The following is an 11,144-nucleotide window of genomic DNA, read 5'->3' on the forward strand; positions in this document are numbered from 1 at the left end:
CCGATCTATATACACATCGTACAGACACAGCGTATACAGATCTATATACACATCGTACAGACACAGCGTATACAGATCTATATACACATCATATAGACACAGCGTATACAGATCTATATACACATCATATAGACACAGCGTATACCGATCTATATACACATCGTATAGACACAGCGTATACAGATCTATATACACATCGTATAGACACAGCGTATACAGATCTATATACACATCATACAGACACAGCATATACAGATCTATATACACATCATACAGACACAGCGTATACCGATCTATATACACATCATATAGACACAGCGTATACCGATCTATATACACATCATATAGACACAGCGTATACAGATCTATATACACATCATATAGACACAGCGTATACCGATCTATATACACATCATACAGACACAGCGTATACCGATCTATATACACATCATATAGACACAGCGTATACAGATCTATATACACATCATATAGACACAGCGTATACAGATCTATATACACATCATACAGACACAGCGTATACCGATCTATATACACATCGTATACCGATCTATATACACATCATACAGACACAGCGTATACAGATCTATATACACATCATATAGACACAGCGTATACAGATCTATATACACATCATATAGACACAGCGTATACAGATCTATATACACATCGTATAGACACAGCGTATACCGATCTATATACACATCATACAGACACAGCGTATACAGATCTATATACACATCATATAGACACAGCGTATATAGATCTATATACACATCATATAGACACAGCGTATACCGATCTATATACACATCATACAGACACAGCGTATACAGATCTATATACACATCATATAGACACAGCGTATATAGATCTATATACACATCGTATAGACACAGCGTATACAGATCTATATACACATCATATAGACACAGCGTATACAGATCTATATACACATCGTATAGACACAGCGTATACCGATCTATATACACATCGTATAGACACAGCGTATACAGATCTATATACACATCGTATAGACACAGCGTATACCGATCTATATACACATCATACAGACACAGCGTATACAGATCTATATACACATCATATAGACACAGCGTATACCGATCTATATACACATCATACAGACACAGCGTATACAGATCTATATACACATCATATAGACACAGCGTATACAGATCTATATACACATCATACAGACACAGCGTATACCGATCTATATACACATCATATAGACACAGCGTATACAGATTATTATTATAGCGCCATTCCTTCCATGGCGCTGTACATATGATGAGCGGTGCACATACATAATACAGACAATTGCGCTAAGCAGGAACAAGAGGAGTTACAGACTGGTACAGAAGGAGAGAGGGCCCTGCCCGCGAGGCTTACAATCTACATGGTATGGGAGAAGGACACAGTAGGTGCGGGTGAAGCGGGTCATGGCGGTATAGAGGCAGCAGGGTCTATATACACAGCGTATACAGATCTATATACACATATACAGGGCACAGTATATAGCAGTATGTAGGGGGCACAGTATATTTCCCTTATCGTCCTCGGCAGCACAGAATGGGTTAACGTTGACCTCTTTTAGTTTCATAGGACCGCCCACCTAGATTTAAACAATCAAACAATTAGTCAATCACATAATCAGTACACCTATAAGGTCTGGTGAATGCAACTGCCCCTTGTATTTTTTTTATGTCCTCATTTCTGAGGAATCTGCCCACCTGTCTGGTGTGTGAAGATCGGCCACCTATGCCGTGGGGTGTGTCCCAGGCTCCAGGCCAAGTGTCCAGCAGTGCCACGGGTGTGTCCTTGGCGCTGGCACTATGCCGCATCCACGATGTGCGCGCCGGCAGGAGGGATCCATTGCGGTCTGATAGCCGCTACCCTGCCGATGATTCGCGCGTGTGCATTTAACATCCCCAGCATGCCTCTTCTAGGATCGGAGGCCGCCGCACTTCCGGGTTCGGGCAGCGTCTGACGTCATCAGTCAGCGTGCCCTCTGGGGCCAATGGGAAGCCGCAGGAGCGGCTGACGTCACCAGGCGGCGTCCAGGGCGCCAAATTCAAATATTTAAGGTGGATGCAGGCTGGAGCAAGCTGCCATAAGTGCCTGGCAGCCGAGCTCCTGTGAATTTAAGGTATTGTGTCAGCTGGGGTCCCTTCTGACTAGTTTGCCTTGCTGGTTTTTGCTCATGATATGTCTGTTTGTCTGTTCCAGATGTCTGGGCTTCCTGGTTCAGGGAGAAAGAAGTCTAAGAAGCACAGACACAGATATTGCCTGTCATGTGAGCAGCCCCTATCTGATGAGCAGCGGGAGGACTACTGTGACAACTGTACGGCGGCAGATTCCGTCCATTCTCATAGATCGTCTGGATCCAAGAGATCAAGGAGGAAGCAATCCCGCTGCATTTCTTGCATTCAGCCCTTACCTGAGGATTCGCGGTCCAATATCTGCGCTTCCTGTACTCAGCCGGAAGTCGAGTCTGACGCAGAGTCCAGAAGGCTAATGAGCCTCTTTAAGTCCTTTCTGACAAAGCAGAAACAGAAGGCCAAAAAGAGAAAGCGCGATCCTGTCTCCTCATCCTCTGACGAGTCTCTGACGGCTGAGAGCGAATATTCAGACTCCGATTGGGAAGTCTCTAAAATGGAGGAAAATTTCCTTTTTGATAGGAAGAATGCGAATCGCTTAATCAAAGAAGCAAAGGGAATAATGGAGACTAAGGAAGACCCTGTTGCCGCACAGGACAAGGAGAGTCTCTTCTATTTTCCAAAGAAAAAAGCCTCAGTCCTTCCAAGCCATCCAGTTCTGGACTCCATATTCCAGAAGGAATGTAAATGTCCCCTGAGGAAAATGGATCCGGGCTCAAGATTCCGTTCCGTTTATAAGATCGACTCCTCTGAGTCCTCAAGCTGGGAGGCTCCCTCCAGAGTTGATCCTGCGGTAACGAGGCTGGCTAAAAGGTCCTTCTTTCCTGCAGATGACTCCGCGCTGCTAAGGGACCCGATGGACAGAAAGGCGGATAACTTGCTAAAGAGACTGCATTCTTACTTGGCCACATTAAGTAAGGCAGCCATGGCCGCAGTACCAGTGGCTCGAGCCCTCAGAATCTGGCTAAGTCACCTAGGAAGGGATATCGAGGACGGAGTCTCCAGAGAAGACCTGCTCCTTCAACTGCCGTCCCTGAAAACGGCCGCTTAATTTTTGTGCGACTTTCCAGTAGATTCGCTGAGATTTCTGGCTAAAGATATGGCCCTCTCAAATTCAATAAGAAGGACCTTGTGGCTCAAGCTATGGGCAGGAGATGTTGCATCAAAGACCAACCTCTGCGCTCTACCCTTTGAGCCTGGGAGACTGTTCGGCTCTCAGCTAGACAAGCTGTTAGAAGCCAATTCGGATGAAAAATCTCTGAAGTTCCCTCAGTTTAAAACCAAGAATCGTCCAAGGAATTTTCGTCCCTTTGGTAGGCAGCCTTACCGCAGAACAAGCTATCGTGGGCGATCTAGCAGAGGCCGGTCAGACAGAAGAGTCCTTCCCAGTTCTGCTGAAAAAGCAAGAGGAAAGGAAGACATCAGTAAAAACTCCAAGGCTGATTTCTGACGTCGAAAGCCGGTCTGTCGGAGGTCTCTTATCCTACTTCTACAACTGGGAGAGAATCACTACAGACAAATGGGTTCTGGATCTAATAAGAGACGGATACTCGCTAGAGTTTCTTCATCAGCCAAGAAGCAGATTTCTGTTTCTTTTTTTTGAATCAAATCATTTTTATTGAAAATTTTTAAAGAAGGCAATATCAGGGTTCACAATCACATTATGCCATTACCACCATCACAATACTATTCCATCATAGAACTCACAATTGGCAAGCAGATTTCTGTTTCAAAGAGAAGACCCTCGTATAGATCACCTGGTGGACCAATTCCTAAAGAAAGGAGCTTTAGAACGGGTACCAAGAGGTCAAGAAAAAAAGGTTGTTTTTAGTCCCAAAAGCAAGCGGGGATTGGCGTCTCGTTATAGACCTCAGATACTTAAATCATTTTCTGAGAAAAATCCATTTCAAGATGGAAACATTAAGATCGGTTTTGTCCACTCTTCAGCGAGATCAGTTCATGGCCTCCCTGGACTTGGAGGACGCCTACCTGCATGTGCCCATAAGATCTTCCTCAAGGAAATTCCTAAGAGTGGCCGTCAGAAGAGCAGGGAGAATCCTGCACTTTCAATTCAGAGCGTTGCCCTTCGGGCTGACGTCCGCACCCAGAATTTTTACCAAGATATCAGTGGTGGCAGCAGTGCATCTACGCTTACAGGCCATTCAAGTCTATCCTTACTTCGACGACTGGCTAGTGGCAGCAGCAACGGAGGAACAGTTACAGCTTCATCTCCGTACAGTCATCTCGCTTCTCCAGTCCCTCGGTTTCATAATGAGTTGGAAGAAATCTCAGCTATCCCCAACGAAGTCAAAAAGATTCTTGGGGATGGTGATAGACACCCGTTACATGAAAGTTTTCCTTCCTTCAGACAAGAATCAGAAGATCAGAGAGGAAGTGAGAACCTTGAGATCCATTCACAAGCCTTCCGTACGCAGAGTGATGAAGACCTTGGGTCATCTGACTTCTACCATAGATGCGGTCCCCTGGGCGAAGATCCATATGCGAGACCTTCAATGGAATATGATACAGGCAAGACGCACCAGTCATTGCGATTTGGAAAGAAGAATCAGCCTGAGGCCATCTGTTATTCAGAGTCTGAACTGGTGGTTACAGACAGAGAAGCTCACAGTAGGGAAATCATTTCAGTATCTGTCACCGATAATAATGACCACGGATGCCTCAGCCAGAGGCTGGGGAGCTCATGTGCAGAACAGATGGATCCAAGGGAAATGGTCTCCCCAGGATCTGCGACAGTCCTCGAACTTCAAGGAAATGAAGGCTGTTCTGGAATCGCTAGTCCATTTTCAAACTCTCCTGGAAGGAAAATCGGTGCTGGTTCGCTCAGACAACCTCTCCACGGTGTTCTATCTGAACAAACAGGGAGGAACGAGGAGCCCGTCCTTAATGAAATTATGCAAACTGATTTTCACCTGGGCAGAATCTCATCTTTTACAATTAAGAGCGATTCATATAAGAGGCTGTTACAATATACAAGCAGATCGTCTGAGTCGGATGACAATCAGTCCGAGCGAGTGGGGTTTGAATCCGATTTACTTCAAGCAAATCATAGCCAGATGGGGTTGTCCAACCTGGGATCTGATGGCCTCCAGACAAAATCGGAAACTCCAGAAGTTCTGTTCCCTGAGCAAGCACGACGGGCCGACAGTGGTAGACGCCTTCTCGATGTCTTGGAGTCACCTATTCGTCTACCTATTTCCACCAGCACCCCTCATACCGAGGGTTCTACAGAAGATTGCGGTAGAAAGACCCAAAGTAATATTAATAGCACCATTTTGGCCCCGGAGGTCATGGTTTCCTCTTCTTCTCCAACTGTCCGAAGGGAACTATTGGAAGCTTCCATGTGCCCCCGACCTTCTCCTCCAGCAGGGGCTATTCCATCAGAACCTAGACAGGTTACACCTCACGGCCTGGATGTTGAGAGAAGCAGATTAGAGGAAGAGGGCCTACCAGCTTCGGTCATTGACACACTAATGAATTCCCGCAAGCGTTCTACCAATGTGAAATATGCCAAAGTATTAGGAAAATTCCGGTCTTGGTTGTCGGGGAAAGGATATACGGAAATAAACATCTCCAATATTCTTCAGTTCCTTCAAGAAGGATTTGATATGGGCTTGAAGCCGAATACCTTAAAATCCCAGATGACTGCCATTAATATCTTGACAGAGAATAAATATCTGTTCCATCCTCTGATAGTCAGATTCTTCAAGGCCTTGAATAGGCTAAGACCGGTGATTCACGAACCCTTTCCTGTGTGGGACTTATCCCTAGTACTAAGGGGACTCACAAAACCACCCTTTGAACCGTTGGAACAGGTGGACATCAAATATCTCTCCTGCAAAGTTCTGTTTCTTGTAGCCATTACTTCGGCGAAAAGATTGGGGGAACTACGAGCGTTATCTTCCAGACATCCATATATACGAATCCTTCCCGATGGGATATTGATTAGAACCATACCTTCCTTTCAACCAAAGGTTCCTTCCATTATGAATATTAATAGGGAAACCTTCTTGCCTACATTTTTCCCAAATCCGGCGGATGAAGAACAGGAGCAATTACATATGCTGGATGTAAAAAGAGCAGTAGAAACATATTTGCGAAGAACGGAAGAGTTCCGGTTAGACGAAAGTCTTTTTTTGCTTTATTCTGGACCGAGAAGAGGGCGAACGCCATCCAAAGATTCTCTCGCCCGGTGGATAAAGAACACCATCACAGAAACCTACTTGTTAGAGGGGGAAACTCCACCACTTTCCATCAAGGCTCATTCCACAAGATCGACAGCAGCCTCTTGGGCGGAATATGGCCAGGTGTCTATACAAGAAATCTGCAGCGCAGCCTCCTGGTCCACTCCTTCCACCTTCGCAAAGCATTATCGCCTCGACATCGAGTCCAGGAGCTCAGCCTTTGGCACAGGCATTCTAAGTTCAGCTTCAGTATAATCCCCCCCTTTGGAATCTATAAAAATCCCATTCTGTGCTGCCGAGGACGATAAGGGAAAGTAGAAAATTGGTACCTGGAATTTTACTTTCCTTGAGTCCGAAGGCAGCACAGGCGTACCCTCCCTAATAAACTGTATTTTTTTTGTTCTGCAACTGTGTGGATCTATTTTTTAATACAAGGGGCAGTTGCATTCACCAGACCTTTATAGGTGGACTGATTATGTGATTGACTAATTGTTTGATTGTTTAAATCTAGGTGGGCGGTCCTAGGAAACTAAAGAGGTCAACGTTAACCCATTCTGTGCTGCCGAGGACTCAAGGAAAGTAGAATTCCAGGTACCAATTTTCTACTATACACAGGGCACAGTATACAGCAGTATATATACACAGGGCACAGTATATATACACAGGGCACAGTATATAGCAGTATATATACACAGGGCACAGTATATAGCAGTATATATACACACAGGGCACAGTATATAGGGGGTACAGTATATATACACGGGGCACAGTATACAGCAGTATATACACACAGGGCACAGTATACAGCAGTATATATACACACAGGGCACAGTATACAGCAGTATATATATACACAGGGCACAGTATACAGCAGTATATAGGGGGCACAGTATATATACACAGGGTACAGTATACAGCAGTATATAGGGGGTACAATATATATACACAGGGCACAGTATACAGCAGTATATAGGGGGCACAGTATATATACACAGGGCACAGTATATAGCCGTATATAGGGGCACAGTATATATATATATATATATATACACAGGGCACAGTATACAGCAGTATATATATACATATACAAAGGGCACAGTATACAGCGGGCACAGTATATATACACAGGGCACAGTATACAGCAGTATATAGGGGCACAGTATATATACACAGGGCACAGTATATACCCGTATATAGGGGCACAGTATATATATATATATATATATATATATACACAGGGCACAGTATACAGCAGTATATATACACACAGGGCACAGTATACAGCAGTATATATATACACAGGGCACAGTATACAGCAGTATATACACACAGGGCACAGTATACAGCAGTATATATACACACAGGGCACAGTATACAGCAGTATATACACACAGGGCACAGTATACAGCAGTATATATACACACAGGGCACAGTATACAGCAGTATATATACACAGGGTACAGTATACAGCAGTATATATACACAGGGTACAGTATACAGCAGTATATATACACAGGGTACAGTATACAGCAGTATATACACACAGGGCACAGTATACAGCAGTATATACACACAGGGCACAGTATACAGCAGTATATACACACAGGGCACAGTATACAGCAGTATATATATACACACAGGGCACAGTATACAGCAGTATATATACACAGGGCACAGTATACAGCAGTATATATACACAGGGTACAGTATACAGCAGTATATATACACAGGGTACAGTATACAGCAGTATATACACACAGGGCACAGTATAGTAGAAAATTGGTACCTGGAATTTTACTTTCCTTGAGTCCGAAGGCAGCACAGAATGGGTTAACGTTGACCTCTTTAGTTTCCTAGGACCGCCCACCTAGATTTAAACAATCAAACAATTAGTCAATCACATAATCAGTACACCTATAAAGGTCTGGTGAATGCAACTGCCCCTTGTATTAAAAAATAGATCCACACAGTTGCAGAACAAAAAAATACAATTTATTAGGGAGGGTACGCCTGTGCTGCCTTCGGACTCAAGGAAAGTAAAATTCCAGGTACCAATTTTCTACTTTCCCTTATCGTCCTCGGCAGCACAGAATGGGATTTTTATAGATTCCAAAGGGGGGGATTATACTGAAGCTGAACTTAGAATGCCTGTGCCAAAGGCTGAGCTCCTGGACTCGATGTCGAGGCGATAATGCTTTGCGAAGGTGGAAGGAGTGGACCAGGAGGCTGCGCTGCAGATTTCTTGTATAGACACCTGCCCATATTTCACCCAAGAGGCTGCTGTCGATCTTGTGGAATGAGCCTTGATGGAAAGTGGTGGAGTTTCCCCCTCTAACAAGTAGGTTTCTGTGATGGTGTTCTTTATCCACCGGGCGAGAGAATCTTTGGATGGCGTTCGCCCTCTTCTCGGTCCAGAATAAAGCAAAAAAAAAAAAGACTTTCGTCTAACCGGAACTCTTCCGTTCTTCGCAAATATGTTTCCACTGCTCTCTTTACATCCAGCATATGTAACTGCTCCTGTTCTTCATCCGCCGGATTTGGAAAAAATGTAGGCAAGAAGGTTTCCCTATTAATATTCATAGTGGAAGGAACCTTTGGTTGAAAGGAAGGTATGGTTCTAATCAATATCCCATCGGGAAGGATTCGTATATATGGATGTCTGGAAGATAACGCTCGTAGTTCCCCCAATCTTTTCGCCGACGTAATGGCTACAAGAAACAGAACTTTGCAGGAGAGATATCTGATGTCCACCTGTTCCAACGGTTCAAAAGGTGGTTTTGTGAGTCCCCTTAGTACTAGGGATAAGTCCCACACAGGAAAGGGTTCGTGAATCACCGGTCTTAGCCTCTTCAAGGCCTTGAAGAATCTGACTATCAAAGGATGGAATAGATATTTATTCTCTGTCAAGATATTAATGGCAGTCATCTGGGATTTTAAGGTATTCGGCTTCAAGCCCATATCAAATCCGTCTTGAAGGAACTGAAGAATACTGGAGATGTTTATTTCCGCATATCCTTTCCCAGACAACCAAGACCGGAATTTTCCCAATACTTTGGCATATTTCACGTTGGTAGCACGCTTGCGGGAATTCATTAGTGTGTCAATGACCGAAGCTGGTAGGCCCTCTTCTTCTAATCTGCTTCTCTCAACATCCAGGCCGTGAGGTGTAACCTGTCTAGGTTCTGATGGAATAGCCCCTGCTGGAGGAGAAGGTCGGGGGCACATGGAAGCTTCCAATAGTTCCCTTCGGACAGCTGGAGAAGAAGAGGAAACCATGACCTCCGGGGCCAAAATGGTGCTATCAATATTACTTTGGGTCTTTCTACCGCAATCTTCTGTAGAACCCTCGGTATGAGGGGTACTGGTGGAAATAGGTAGACGAATAGGTGACTCCAAGACATCGAGAAGGCGTCTACCACTGTCGGCCCGTCGTGCTTGCTCAGGGAACAGAACTTATGGAGTTTCCGATTTTGTCTGGAGGCCATCAGATCCCAGGTTGGACAACCCCATCTGGCTATGATTTGCTTGAAGTAAATCGGATTCAAACCCCACTCGCTCGGACTGACTGTCATCCGACTCAGACGATCCGCTTGTATATTGTAACAGCCTCTTATATGAATCGCTCTTAATTGCAAAAGATGTGATTCTGCCCAGTTGAAAATCCGTTTGCATAAATTTCATTAAGGACGGGCTCCTCGTTCCTCCCTGTTTGTTCAGGTAGAACACAGTGGAGAGGTTGTCTGAGCGAACCAGCACCGATTTTCCTTCCAGGAGAGTCTGAAAATGGACCAGCGATTCCAGAACAGCCTTCATCTCCTTGAAGTTTGAGGACTGTTGCAGATCCTGGGGAGACCATTTCCCTTGGATCCATCTGTTCTGTACATGAGCTTCCCAGCCTCTGGCTGACGCATCTGTGGTGATTACTATCGGCGACAGATACTGAAACGATTTTCCTACTGTAAGCTTCTCCGTCTGCAACCACCAGTCCAGACTCTGAATAACGGATGGCCTCAGGCTGACTCTTCTCTCCAAGTCGCAATGACTGGTGCGTCTTGCCTGTATCATATTCCATTGAAGGTCTCGCATATGGATCTTTGCCCAGGGGACCGCATCTATGGTAGAAGTCAGATGACCCAAGGTCTTCATTACTCTGCGTACAGATGGCTTGTGAATGGATCTCAAGGTTCTCACTTCCTCTCTGATCTTCTGACTCTTGTCTGAAGGAAGGAAAACTTTCATGCAGCGGGTGTCTATCACCATCCCCAAGAATCTTTTTGACGTCGTAGGGGAGAGCTGAGACTTCTTCCAACTCATTATGAAACCGAGGGACTGGAGAAGAAAGATGACTGTACGGAGATGAAGTTGTAGCTGTTCCTCCGTTGCTGCTGCTACTAGCCAGTCGTCCAAGTAAGGGTAGACTTGAATGGCCTGTAAGCGTAGATGTACTGCTGCCACCACTGATATCTTGGTAAAGATTCTGGGCGCGGATGTCAGCCCGAAGGGCAATGCTCTGAATTGAAAGTGCAGGATTTTCCCTGCTCTCCTGACGGCTACTCTTAGGCTTTTGGGACTAGAAACAACCTGGAGTAGACTCCCTTTTTTTTCTTGACCTCTTGGTACCCGTTCTAAAGCTCCCTTCTTTAGAAATTGGTCCACCAGGTGATCTATACGAGGGTCTTCTCTTTGATACAGAAATCTGCTTCTTGGCTGATGAAGAAACTCTAGCGAGTATCCGTCTCTTACT

The sequence above is a fragment of the Bufo gargarizans genome, chromosome 3 (genome assembly GCF_014858855.1).
Source record: "Bufo gargarizans isolate SCDJY-AF-19 chromosome 3, ASM1485885v1, whole genome shotgun sequence".
In the NCBI taxonomy this organism is placed as follows: domain Eukaryota; kingdom Metazoa; phylum Chordata; class Amphibia; order Anura; family Bufonidae; genus Bufo; species Bufo gargarizans.